The sequence below is a fragment of the Dermacentor albipictus genome, chromosome 2, assembly GCF_038994185.2.
Source record: "Dermacentor albipictus isolate Rhodes 1998 colony chromosome 2, USDA_Dalb.pri_finalv2, whole genome shotgun sequence".
Lineage (NCBI taxonomy): Eukaryota > Metazoa > Arthropoda > Arachnida > Ixodida > Ixodidae > Dermacentor > Dermacentor albipictus.
In genome coordinates, this window is record NC_091822.1 from 41,271,486 (window position 1) to 41,286,115 (window position 14,630).

The window sequence follows — 14,630 nt, forward strand, 5'->3', positions numbered from 1 at the left end:
CGTCTTCCCATGATTCGTTGTTGCCGAATATCTCTGTCAGGTACTACTTGAACGCCTCCCCTTCGATGTATTCGCTGAAGTGACTGACCCGATCGCGCTGTGTTCATGATACTTCAGCCGCCTTTAGCTCGAAAAGATGGAGGCACTTGTCGGCGTGGGCGTCTGCTGGCATTCCTTTGTACTTCGGAATGTTGAGCTGAGGTTTCGGGATAGCCATGGCATCTTGATGGGGTTGATTCTGCCAACTGTTGCAACATCAGAAGCAAGACACGTGGCGTGGCTGAAACGCCGTACTTTTATTCTAAAGCACGCGCACTTCGTCGTCCGTTTCTCGGGCTATCGCGTTCTTCAATCGACACACACACACACACACACACACACACACACACACACACACACACACACACACACACACACACACACATATATATATATATATATATATATATATATATATATATATATATATATATATATATATATATATATATATATATATATATTGTGAGACGAGGTTTAGGCAGCCAGTCTCTTCTTTATTCTCCCGAGACAGAGCCCCACCACCAGGCCCCAAAACGGTGATGATGAGTATGTACAGGTGAGAATATGAAGCATATGAATAATGTTCACACTAATTTCCCCGCACGCGCAAGCGGCCAGCCAGGCCGCGATTAGCCAGGAGGGGAACGCCGAACGAATCGTTTTAGGCGCGAAACGTGAACGATCTCCGAACCACGACAACGATGGTCGGAAGAAACGTCTACGGGAGTAACGCGATAGTTCACGGAGGATGTTTGTTCGTTAATAAAATAGGGTCCAAGAAAGCGGGATTCAAACTTCTCGCACAAACCGGGTGCACGAATAGGCGTCCAAAGAAGCACTTCCTCTCCGGGACGAAAGGAGACGTCGCGACGAGAGATGTCGTAACGTTGCTTGCGATCTAGCTGACTGACTTCTGTGTTGAAACGAGCACGTTGACGGCATTCCTCAAGTCTCGAAACGAACTGTTCGGGTGTACTGTCTGAGGTGTTAGTTGGAGCATTGAAGAAAGCGGCGTCGATGGTGAATGTCGGTGAACGGCCGAAAACTAGGTAGAAGGGTGAGTATCCCGTAGTTCGTTGGATAGCGGTGTTGTGAGCAAAAGTCACGAAAGGTAAAAGTTTGTCCCAATTGTCGTGGTTTGGCCCGATATACATCGATATCATATCTATTAGTGTGCGATGAAATCGCTCGGTTAAGCCATTTGTTTGTGGGTGATATGCGGATGTCGTCTTATGAACTGTGCCACAAGCTCCGAGTACTTCTGCGAGCATTGTTGACATGAAAGTCTTGCCGCGGTCGCTTAACAGTACACGAGGGGCACCATGGCGCAGCACAATGGCATCTAGAAAGAAGGTGGCGACGTCGGAGGCTGAACTAGAGCGTAGAGGAGCAGTCTCTGCGTAACGTGTGAGCTGGTCAACAGCTGTCACGACCCATCGATGACCCGCTGGCGTTATGGGCAGAGGGCCGACTAGGTCTATCCCAACGATGGCAAACGGTGTCTCGGAACATGGGATGGGCTGTAAAAGCCCAGCAGGAGGCGAAGTTGGTCGTTTCCGCCGTTGACACTGAACGCAAGAAGCGACGTACTTGGCCACAAAGGTAGACATGCCTGGCCAAAAGAAACGGCTCCTAACGCGGTGGTATGTTTTGTGAAATCCCAAATGGCCAGCAGATGGGTCGTCGTGCAAGGCTTCAAGGGCTTGTGTGCGCATCGAGCGTGGAAGAATAGATACCCAGCTGTGTCCGTCGGAGTTGTATATGTAGCGGTAGAGCACATCGTTGTCAAGCTTAAATAGTCGCAGTTGTCGACGTAATCTGGCATTTGGTGCAGATGTAGTTCCGCACAGGCGTTGGATGATGCTGTCGCAGTAGGGGTCAGAACGTTGACACGAGGCGAGGTGAGTGAGGTGATTGGAAGATAACGTCTCAGTAACCGATAGAGGTAATAACGGTAATAACGGGAGTGACGACTTAGTCTCATCATCAAGTGGCGAGCAATGGAGAGGTGTACTCGAAGCTAATAATGGCAGTGGGCAGCGAGAGAGAGCGTCGGCATCTTGATGCTTTTTCCCAGACTTGTAGACAACGTCAAAGTCGTACTCTTGTAAGCGTACCACCCAGCGACCAAGTCGTCCGGACAAATTTTTGATTGACGACAACCAGCATAAAGCGTGGTGGTCGGTTATGACCGTGAAATGGCGTCCGTAAAGATATGGTCGAAATTTTTGGATCGCCCAAACTACTGCGAGACATTTCTGTTTTGTGATCGAGTAATTCGTTTCGGCAGGTGTTAGTGCGCGACTGGCATAGGCAACAACTCGCTCTCGTGAGGTGGTATCACGCTGTAAAAGTACAGCACTGATCCCATGGCCACTAGCGTCGGTGTGCAAGCAAGTTGGTGCGTTGTCATCGAAGTGACAGAGGACAGGGTCGCTGGTTAATGCCTGCTTGAGGGCTTGGAAAGAAAGTTCGTATTCATCTGTCCAAGGGAAAGCAGTGCCCAACGTGAGCAACTTGTGTAACGGCGACGCCATGGCTACAAAATGACTGATGAAGCGGCGGAAGTAGGATGCCAGGCCTAAGAAACTTCTTAATTACTTTTGATTTTCAGGGCGAGGGAAGCGATGCACGGCAGCAACCTTTTCGGGATCTGGTCGAATGCCATCTTTGCTGATAAGATGGCCCAATACTTTGATGTTCTTTCTGGCAAAATGGCATTTCTTTGTGTTGAGTTGGAGTCCAGCGTTGCGAATGCAAGTGAAAACTTCGTTCAAGCGCTCAAGGTGCTGACTAAAAGTTGTAGAAAAAATAACGATGTCATCTAAATAACACAGACAGGTCTTGCACTTAAGGCCACGTAAAACTGTGTCGATCATGCGTTCAAATGTTGCAGGGGCATTACATAAACCGAATGGCATGACGTTGAACTCGTAAAGTCCGTCTGGCGTTGCAAAGGCTGTCTTGTCCTTGTCCGCTTCGTGCATGGGGATTTGCCAGTATCCGGATCGGAGGTCTAGACTAGAGAAATATTCTGCACCCTGGAGGGAGTCAATGGCATCGTCAATTCTTGGCATCGGATATACGTCTTTGCGCGTGATCTTATTAAGGGCTCGATAATCGACGCAGAATCGTACGGAGCCGTCTTTCTTGCGAACCAGCACGACAGGAGACGACCAAGAACTGGAGGATGGCCGAATGATGTCTCTTTTGAGCATGTCATCAACGTTATCCGCAATGATTTTCCGTTCTGCGGAAGACACGCGATACGGGCGGCGGCGTACAACCGAACTGCCTTCGGTTTCGATGCGATGTACTGCGACGGAAGTGCGCCCCAGAAGCTTGGAGTGGACGTCAAATAAGGCTCTGTGTTTGTGCAGGAATGCCAGAAGGCCTTCTTTCTGCGCAGTGGTCAAATCGGGATTTATCGCGGCCGTTAAAGCAGCGGCAGCAGTGTGATAATCAGTTGTGGTAGACAAAGGTGGTGATTCGGTGTGAAGCGGTACCAGCGAAAGAGGTTCGGTGTCAGTAAAGCATGTCACAGTAGAGCCCTGGGAGAGCACAACTGGCGAAGAAGTAGGGTTATGAACAGCGACTGAGGCTCTACCATCCTGAAACCGTACTAGGCTAGGAGTAAGGCTAAGCCCACCAGAAATGCAGTAACCACTCGGTGCAAGGAACACATCACCATTAATAATAGTGTCAGAAGTCAGCGTCAGAATATGCTCATTGCCCGCGGGAATGAAACAGTCGGTAGACGTGACAAAACGCAGGCTGTGATCATTGACAGAGGACGAAGATTCAGTGTCTGTCATATGAATAGTTCGCTGACGGCAAGAGATTAAAGCTGAGGCGGAGGACAGGAAGTCCCATCCCAAAATCATCGCGTAAGTGCACGAAGACAGCACGACGAACTGAATGTGGTGGAGGATGCCATCAATGAAAACGCGCGCAGTGCAAACACTGGAGGGCTGAACAAGAACTGCATTAGCACAACGAAGGGGAGGGCGATTATACGGTGTCTTCACTTTTCCCAATCGAGAACACAAGTCAGCACTAATAACGGAAAGCGATGCACCTGTGTCAACCAAGGCTTCGATTCGGACACCTTCAACAAACACCAAAAGTACATTTGACGGGCGCTCCGGAGGCGTTTCACGTTGTCCAAAAGATGCAGCTTTCCCTCCTGAAGCTGCACCATTTAGTTTTCCGGGCGGTGATCGGAGGACGAAGTAGCCAGTCGTAGAGGGGAAGAAGAGCGCCGCATTGGTGATGGAGAGCGACGACGCGGGAAACGCGATGAACTGGCAGTGTTGAAGTCCTGTGGAGATGGGGAACGTGGTGGATAATAAACGTAGTCAGAACGCCGACGTCGTGGTACAGGGCCAGAAAACTGATCCCTTTCAAAGCCGTCATAGCCACGTCTTTCATCTTGCTGACGGCGTCGGCAAAACCTGGAAATGTGGCCACGGATGCCGCAGTAGTAACAAACCGGTCGAGGTGGGCTCCATGCGTTATAAGACGGAACAGGCGATGGTCTTGCAGTGATAGGATTCAGGGACATGTGCGGTGCAGGTGCCTGTTGTGGTGGCTGCTGGGGGGGTGGCGCTATAGAGGCAACCTGAGCGTACGTTGGCGTATGGATAGGGTGCGGGCTCGTGATTTGCGGGCAGGTCACGGCAGCTAGCTCTTCCCTCACGATATGGCGTAGGCCGCCACCAGGAGGCGTCAGATGGACCTCAGGAGGGTTTGACGAAGCTTGGGCGTGCAGTTCCTGACGGATGATGGAGCGAATCAAAGCACGTAGCTCGCTGTCGTTGGACGCCTTGAAATCAGATGTGTCAGGGTGTAAGCGGAGCATATGAAGGTCATCGAGACGCTGACACGTACTGATGATGTCGGCGACGGTAGTGGGATTCAGCACTACAAGAGCATTGAATGCCGCAGTCCCAATACCCTTGAGCAGGTGGCGTACACGGTCACTCTCTGCCATCGAGGTGTTCACGCGGCGGCAGAGGGCGAGGACGTCCTCTATGTACGAAGTGTAAGACTCGCCTGAGTGCTGTACACGCTCAGCCTCTTCTTAGCGATATCGGAGCGGACAGACGAGTTCGCGAAAATCTGGCGTAGCTGGTGTTTAAAGATGCTCCAGTTGACCAAATCGAGCTCATGATTGTAAAACCATGTTTTCGCAACTCCGGTTAGGTAGAAGGCGACGTGAGCAAGTTTTGCTGATTCGTTCCAGTGGTTAAAGTCACTAACGCGCTCATATAGCTCCAACCAGTCTTCAACGTCGTCACCTGGAAGCCCAGCAAATACCGGTGGATCCTTCTGAGGGGTGGTGACTGTCCAAGAAGGGGTTCCCGCAGGAGTCGGCAAGGTGGATGTCGTGGTACTGGTCTGCTGGTCTTGCGACATGGTCGAGTGCAGTTGGTAGAGGCGGCGACCCGAGCGGAGCTCCAGGGATGTAGCGTAGGTGAAGCTGGAGAGAGACCGGGAGCGAGAGGGCGAAGGGACTGGACAGCACACTCCACCACTTGTGAGACGAGGTTTAGGCAGCCAGTCTCTTCTTTATTCTCCCGAGACAGAGCCCCATCACCAGGCCCCAAAACGGTGATGATGAGTACGTACAGGTGAGAATATGAAGCGTATGAATAATGCTCACAATATATATATATATATATATATATATATATATATATATATATATATATATATATATATATATATATATATATATATATATATATATATATATATATATATATATATATATATATATATATATATAATGGTACGCTAGTGCAGACCGCGGCTGGGCGCTCTGCCTGGACTGGGTTGTCCAGACCCAATTCAAGCTGGCTCTTACTTTGGGTGTGGACAACCAAGATACCACCTCCTGGGGCCGTAGCTTCTGAGGGTTGTGAACAAACTGATTTTCCTTTCGTTTGCCACGTGAAACGCACTCGTTCCCCAACTTCTATTCCTGTGCTGTACGTCGCGGTACATGTTCTTGGCTCGAATATCGCCGCCCTTGTTGACACCGGTGGCAATGTAGCGCTAATCGGAGGCGATATTTTTCAGTTGTGCCAGACACACAAAATACGGCTGGCGCGCTGGGGGGTTTCGAATGGTGATGTTCTCACAGCGAGTGCTGCTTTCCGCCTTAAGCTCCCCTTCGTAGGTAAAGCGTGTCGACAGTGATTTACCGATTGCCCGGCTTGGCACTTGGGTCATGACTTTATTGTGCAGGAGAACTTAGCACTCTATTTGTCAAACGGCGGTGGCTTCCGAATCACGCCTCCGTAGCCACCCTTCCTGTGAAAAACATCCGCGATTGCACGACCTTCATGACAGGGTGTTCGCAGCCGTCAGCAATCGTCGATGCTTTACAAAAATGTGCTTTCGAGGACGCACAGAAACGACAGCTTGCATGCATGTTCGAACAATTTGCAGCCATGTTCACGGAGAGACCAGGCAGCGCTCTTGTACTGCGTTATCGCATTGACACGCTAGTCATGAGACCTTGGAGTGACAACACAAGGCCTCTGAGAGTGCATAGATGGGCACCTCTGGACGGCGTGCTCCAGGAGATTATCGACACCGGTGTGGTGAGACCGACTCTAAGCCGTTGGGCTGCTCCCATTGTTCTCGCGCCAAAAAATGACGATACCACAGGCTTGTGCGATGACTATATGACCGCTTAAACAATGCCACAGTTCAAGACACTTACCCTTTGCCGTCAATCGAGTCAATTCTGTCGAGCCTGGGTAATGTGTGTATGTTCACTACGCTCGGCTGTTCTCGGGGGTTTTTCCAGAGAGGGATGGAGCTCGCGGACACTATGGCTGCGTTTACCTGTTACAAAATGATCTTTGAATTTGTCCGCATGCAATTCGGTCACACACTGGCGGCTGCAGAAAATAGTTACACGGTCACTGGGTCTGAAAGACAGCACCTCATTGACAATTCAAACGGATCACATTGTCCTCACTAGGCTGCAACGCTTGCAAAACCCGGCAGATGCCTTGCCCGCGTGATATTTACGTTGGAGCGACATTATTTCACCATTGAACACCGCACTGGTGCCCTGAATAAAGTAGATGATGGTCTCTCTCGCGCGCCTTTGCCGGAGTCCTCTTCCACACACTTGGCCTGGTTGCTGCCTTTGACGCCGACTCACGGTGGGACCCTTCACCAGCAGGCAGCGCCTTCTCGCTGCTAAGTGCGAGGAAGGCCTTTGCCGGTGGTTGGCTGCACGCCTATATTACCCTGGTCTACCTCACACAAGCGACAATGGTGAGTCCGACTCCTATGCCCTCACTAGGTACGGTCTTCTCCTTCGATACTTTCCCAAGCCGGCGATGCTGACAGTTACTCTCTTTTGGGCAGTAATGCCACAGAATCTCAGAACCAACTTTATCCGGTGCTTAACTTTATCCGCCTTGGCTGGTCACAACTCCTCCAGCAAGTGTTACGATAAATTGTGGCAGACACCTGGACAGGTAGGAGGCAGGATGCTCTCCTATATTCTAGATGTTGTTCTACATGTCAGCAAGTAAAACCCCCATTGCGGTCCACTGCCCAGTATTATGCAGCCCTAAGTCACAGCCCCTGGCAGTTTGCGGCATGTGACACAACGGAACCTTTTCGCCGCAGCCCTCGTGATGACCGCCACCTCTTTGTGATTAGCGACCACTCCACAAAGTGCGTTGAGTTGTACCCCTTGCGTACACTGTCCTCGGGAAAGTGTTTTCGCAATTCGGCTTCCCAGCACACTTGATAACCGACAACGCTTTTACTTTACGAATCGTACATCCACGAAGAGTGCTCCGCCCTGGTATCAAACACAAGAAAACGTCGTCATACCACCCACAGGCGAACATTACTGAGCGCTTCAATCGCAATATTAGCACTTTGCTTATTGCCAATACCACACATCACATGGACGGGGACAACAATCTTTCAGAAGTGGCGTTCGCTACGCGAACCTCAGTGAACGCCTCTACTAGTTTCCCTCCTGCCTTTCTTAATTTTTTAGGGAAATTTCCTTCCCGTCGCTAAACACGCTTATCCCATCACGTCATTCCCACCCCGATAGCCGCAGTTTCGCAATTGAGTTACGTGAGGGACTTGACTCTGCTATTGCTGCTGCTCGCGAGCGGTTACATCACGCTTGACTGCAGCAGACCGCCCAGTATACTTCGGGTGGACGTTCAGTACGAGCTTGGTGACCTGGTGTTGCACCATACACACTTGTTGAATAATTCAGCCAGGCGTTTTTCGGGGTCCCTGGCACCTCGGTGGGATTGCCCTTTTACGGTTGTTCGGAAGCACAGTAATCTTTCTTATCGCTTGAAACATGCCAAACCGGTACTTCGATTACACGTCTCTAAGATCAAAAGTTGTTACGCTTCGCCTTTCTGCGATCGTTTCATTGCTATTCGTTTCGCTGGCACTCTCTTCACTCAAGCTACAAGACTTGAAGTGTTCACGCTCGAAGTCTTATCTTTCGCCTTGCACACCGCTACGACAGCCACTTCACACGGTCTGGCGCGATTCTTTTCAGATGTAAAATAAGCGTTTTGACAGCTACCACCACAGCTTCCGACCCTCGCTACCGCCGCAGCCTCCGACCCTGGCTGCTTCCGCGTGAAGTGCTACCCCTGTCCCCTCCACGTTCGGGGCACTTTTCGTACCCGAATCAAGATATGACAGGGCGGTGCGTCGTGCAGTTGTTACACTTGATTCCAACAAAATTTACAGTACTTTGAAATCAGCGGTCACTTTATTTGCGTAGCACAGGCAAGGACTATGCCAGCTCGTCTAGTCACCATTACGCACGTGCATTGACTTCCGGCTTCTCCGCTCGCGCCATTTTCGCGGCATGGCAGCTGCCGCCATTGCCTGTTGCAATGGCGGCAACCGCGGTCGCGTGTCACGACAGCGGTTCCGGGTTCTTCGATTTTTTGTTTCTCCAGCCGAGAGGGGAAGGGGGACAGTTATGATCTTTGCCAATGCCTCCGCCCCGTTGTCAGCTCAAACGTCGCACCCAACAGCCGCGTTACATCATGGAGCAGCTTTGTGCCGATCCTAACTATTTTGCATGCGTAATCAAGCGAACGACATATAAAAGTTGGAGTCGGATATCTTGGAGCAAAGGCACGCTATAAGAATTCTTCCAACTGATACATGCGTAGAAACACGACTGCCTCTAACTTTTCAATACAAACATACCCGCTTACTGCAGTCAACAAAAAGTTTATTCAATTTTAGTTCATTGGACTGCTGACAGCGATATTTATCATCTCACTTTGTGTCCCCCTGGCCACATTACTTATTTGCACAGGTGGTTTAATTTCGCGTACCTCTCAGTGCCTAATTTTAATGAAACCATAAAGCTTAATTTTGAACACCCTATATATTGTCACGTTGTAGGGACGATAAAGAGAACACTCGCAAAACTGTGAACGACGAAACAAACCTTTTATTGGGCGAACCTGTGCCGACAAAAGCAAGTTACACTCAAAGCACAACGATAGCGGCGAACACAGTCGGCGATCATCGAACTCTGATCTACGGGGCAAGCGCGTCAGCTTTGATAGATGAGTCATCGAAGGTGCCAGAATAATCGGTAGTGCCTGCGTGTCTTCCAGAAGGTACTGCACAATTGGTGTCGCGCATGCAATCAGATTATCCAAGGTTCCGTGACAGCAGACAACGGATCAAATCATCGATAACATTCGAGAAACTTGCAATACATGCAGGCGCGTTATGCGCTGAGCGATAACGTTTACCTTTGTTAGCCGGTGAAAAAACGGTCACCCGAGAAAAATAACCATGTACATGTGGCAATATAATAATCAGCCACACACCGCTCCCATCGCGCGCGCCGAACGCAGTTCGCGCACTGCGAGCCGCCATGCATGACGCAGGGCGCCGAGTTTGCACCCGCTCCGGCCGCTCCGTGAGCCGACGCTCGTTTCAGCTGGGGAAAGGGGAGCCCACGCACGGAGCGAGGAAGAACCCAGGGGAAAGCTCTTCACACAGAAAACGGGACATTTATTGGGCTCGGTCTAGATGCAACACAAGTTCAACAACACAATCGAATCGGAATCGCTATGCAAAATCAAAGCACAATGGTTGCCAGTGGTTCGTGGCAGGTTCGTGGCAAAAAATGACAGCAAAATGAACAGACCGGGAAACGATCAACGTGTACAGAAAAGGCAGAACCGAGGCGTTCAAGAAAGTAAATCTGCCACTTCTAAATGAGCCGAATTGGCATGCGGCACGTCTGCATAACAAATAAATAAATAAATAAATAAAATCCAGGCAGAATCTCTTCTGGCATTTATCTGAATGATGCGTAAGCATTTCGTAGTACTGATGTGGTGTTTCGTGTGGTATGCTGGTGTGTTTCCTATAATTGCGAGAACGACCACGTAAGAACCGTGAAACGGAGAAGCGCGATTGCAACACAGACCTGCACGAGACGACGTAGAAGAGGCGAGTAGACATCCCGATGTGGACGTGGAATGATATGGCCAGGGAGATGTAGCAAATGAAGCAAATATATGCAACATTTATTAGGTACACTGAACCATTAGGAAACGTGATCAACCGTGCTCCGTAAGCAACTATAAAGCTGGCGCGGCGGCGCGGCCCGTATTTTGAAATCGATCCGCGAAAGCGGCAGAGCGCGGCATGTGCCGAGAGCTCCGTGAGCGCTGCGTTCTCACCGCTTCGTTGGCATTGAAACGAGAGGCAGCAAGCAGGTGAATTCGCTCGCTGCTGCGGGCGATATGTTGAAAGCGATCGTGTTACGGGGCGGATGGAGGGACGGTTCTTCTACTGCGCGAGGATATAAATGCCTACGCATTTAAAACCATCAAATTTCAGGGCGGTGGGGCGGTTTTTTGTTGCGTAAGAATAGCAATGCTTACGCATTTAAAGCCACCACACCTCAGTGTGCCCTCATAATCTATTAATTCGTAAGCACGGTTGGACACAATCTGCTGCCTAGAGGACGTGTTCAAATAGGCCTCCTTCTGCGGTTATGCAGTACCGACGTACCGAGTCCACTTTATCACATCTTCTGTGGCTTTCAAGAGGGGGGAACGTTGGGCCAGTTGGTCCAACATGTTTAAAGAGGAAAACAAGCACGACTTCGGACGTGACGTGACGAAGGAGTGGACAGGACGCTCGTCCCTCTTTCGTCACGTGACGTCTGAATACGTGGTTCCTTTCCTCTTTAAATATTCTGGCTTTCTTGTTGACCGACGCTGGTATTCTACGGCAGACTCCGTTATACTTGCCCTGAACTCATCTGACGTCCGTCTCGACCATGTAAACACGATCCTTCACATAAGCCCAAAGAAAGAAATCGAGTGGATGGAGAGGTCAGGTGGCCTAGCCGGCCAATTTACAGGCCCGCCCGTTCCGATCTATTGCTCATGAAAAGTAACATCCAGCCACTTTCGTGCTTGGCTGCTGCTGTGTGCTGGCGCCCCATCTTGCCGATGCCACAGAAGTGGAAGACGCGACAGTGGGACCTTGCTGATCAATTTATCCAGCACAAATTCTAGGATTTCATCCACGAAACGCTGTCCAGTGAGTGAGTGGGTGATCGAAGAAAATGGGGCCGATTGTAGCGCCGGCGTAAATTCCGAACCACACATTGAACGACCAGTGGTGTTGGTGCCGAGTGCGCTTGAACCCAGTGTGGATTAGAGACAGTCGAATAGTGTGCATTAGGCAAATTTACCTGGGCGTTTCTGCGAAAATTGGCTTCATCTGTCCAAATGATGTTGCTGAAAAATTCCGGCGACTCATCGGCTTTTGTGAGAAATTCGAGAAATCTAGACGATTCTACAGTTTCCTGTCTTCCAAGCATTGGTGCAGGTTAAGGTGGTGTGGGCGAAATGCCACCGTGTAAAATCCTCCAAACTGTCGACTTGGACATTGGTACCTGGGCGGCCCCTACCCGCACGCTAGCATGAGGGTTTGAGGTCGTAAATGCTAGAACATCCGTGCGCAGGCTAGGACTGAAAGACGGAATCCTCCGCCGCTGTTTCTTGAAGCTGCCGGTTTGTTTAAGGTTTTCATCATTTCTGATGGACCTCGATGCGTTTGGTCTACCGCCATACTTCCATGACTGATACATATTTGCGGCCTTCCTCTTGTCGTTTGAAGCTCTCAAGGCAAGGATAATCTTTACCCTTTCTTCATTAGAGAAAGACATGGCGACTGGGACGAAACAAAACGCACCTTTATATATTTGCACTGACGTTGTCCATTTTGCCGTGATACGTATTATGGCAAAAAAAAAGAACACCCGTGGACTTTATCTACGCTAAGACAACAGCTGTCTCACTTGCTTCCAACACCAAACGCGGCGTGTTACTTCGGCTGGGGCGCGGGAGATAACGCACTAGATCGATCACGATGTTTTTTTTTATTTCCTTTATTTTGTCCCGGCTAACTCAGAGGGAGCTTGTTCGAGGCGACTGCTTTATCGCGCGGGTGGGAGTTCAGCAACGTGGTATTTTTCGTATTTCGCGGGCTTTCTTCAGTCGGAAAAAAATTGGTGCGCAATTATCACTTGGCTGAATATACCGCAGTTAAATGTCCCTTGGCAGTGCCTACAAATGCCTCGTTGACACTTTGATAATTAGGACAGTACGTCTCGAGTTGCATAAATAATTACAATTGCCTAATTAAATCTGAGTAACGAAAAGATGAATGGCGGCTACTCCACTGTACTGGAAACAATATGCACTAAGTCTTCTTCGAGTAACGCAATTGCAGTTTTTTTTCTAATCTTGATGCTTGATAGTTGGGACACCCTGTATATATTTATGACCTTTGCATGATTAAAGTAGTGATGTTTCCATTCCTAATAAATGTTATAACTTATTAGAAGAGTATATTTTTTGCTTTTTGTTTTTTTCATGAGTCGGTAATATTGCTTACTGAAAAGAGAAGCAGTACTGAGACACATATCCTTCACGTGCACTTTACACGCCGTTGATAAAAGAGTCTGCCAAGAGGGTCGCTAACGTCTGCAAGCTTTTTTTTTTCAGGATCAGAAAAGCACACAAATGAATTTGAAGCGAGTTGAACATACAGCTACATATTTATTCTGTAGGAATAGGCTATCTATACCTTCATAAATAATTGTTCATTGGCTACCTCCTCTTTCAAAAGTATAATGAACCTTGTCCTGTGTATATATTTAAATACATTCTGTATGTGCATTGTGTTTACAGTGGAAATCAAAACAATGTTGAAATCAGGAAAATACGGATGAGGCAGCCGCAACTAGTGCTTCTAATACGCCTGTCCTCCTATTGTCAGGATTTGCAGAAATAAAGCGAAAGTATGAGTTCAAAACGGTGTACGTCCGCGCCAACAATGACGAAGTAAGCTATTAGCTACAATAAAAATTTTACGTTATAAGGTCGAAGCTTCGTTGCTTCGTTGTATTGCGAGTATCAATGACAGTCACTCGAATTGTATCGTCCTCTTTCGTGTCTTGTCTGTCTGTCTTTATTCATTTATTCAAGACATTCCTTACAGAAATGCCTTGGGGGACGCGACAAAAGGCACTGAACGTGCCTGACTGGGCCTCGCCACCCTTGGCAGCAGCAGTCACACAAGAACAATAATAACAAAAGTATTCACTACAATAGGCTCAATTTGGAACACGGTAGAACTTAAACATCAATAAGTGTTCCTTATCAATAACATAAATCAATAACATAATAACATAAATACACATACACATCAATAACATAAATACACATATAATTAGATACACTGTACAGGTATGTAGCAACTATCGTCCTAGTACAGAAAATATATCGGACTTTAACAATGAAAAGCCAAGACACAGAGTAAGAGGAAACCAACTGGGATCAGTCCGGCACGATTTTTAGCCTGTGTTAAGGAAAAAAATTTTGAGCATTTTTCTGAAAATGTGCACTGAGGTAGCTGTAACGAGCGCTTCAGCAATTTCCGGATATTTGTTGAGAAGGTCTGCTATCATAAAGCTTAGTTTTTGATCGCCATATTTTGTACGAGAACGTGACCTGGGTATTAAATTCTTTCGTAGGCAGTACGGACCAGGTTTCACTTGATATTTGGTTTGAATAGGTGTTGTTTGGTGCTGATGCAATATTTCCAGGGCCAAGTTGTATTTATACAATTTATGAATAGGCAGTATTTTATTAGATTTAAAAAAGGGTGTAGTGTCTTCAGAAAGTTCTAAATTTCCGATTGCACGCACCGCTCGCTTTTGCAAACAAAAAAGACTGTCTAGGTTGGTCTTAGTCGTTGTTGACCATACTAAGAAACAGTAACATTACCGGGAATGAAATAGCGCGTAGTATATCTGCCTTTTCACCGCAGACGGGATATAATATCTCACTTTATTTAAGATTCCAACAGCTCGCCCTAGCTCACTTCGGAGCTTGTCAACGTGAGGCGTCCATGAGAGGTTTTCTTGAAATGTCACCCCAAAAAATCTAACTGATACAGATTGTTCGATAGTAACGTTTTGAAATTTTAAATCCAAGTTTATAGTCGGG

At 48.4% G+C, this 14,630-nt stretch overlaps 1 protein-coding gene across 2 annotated transcripts in view; it reads left to right on the top strand.

Annotated features, from left to right (window-relative positions):
• The window catches only part of LOC139055923 (juvenile hormone acid O-methyltransferase-like), a 97,876-nt gene that overhangs the window by 79,491 nt on the left and 3,755 nt on the right, over window positions 1-14,630 (top strand). The gene's annotated exons all lie outside the window — the stretch shown is intronic.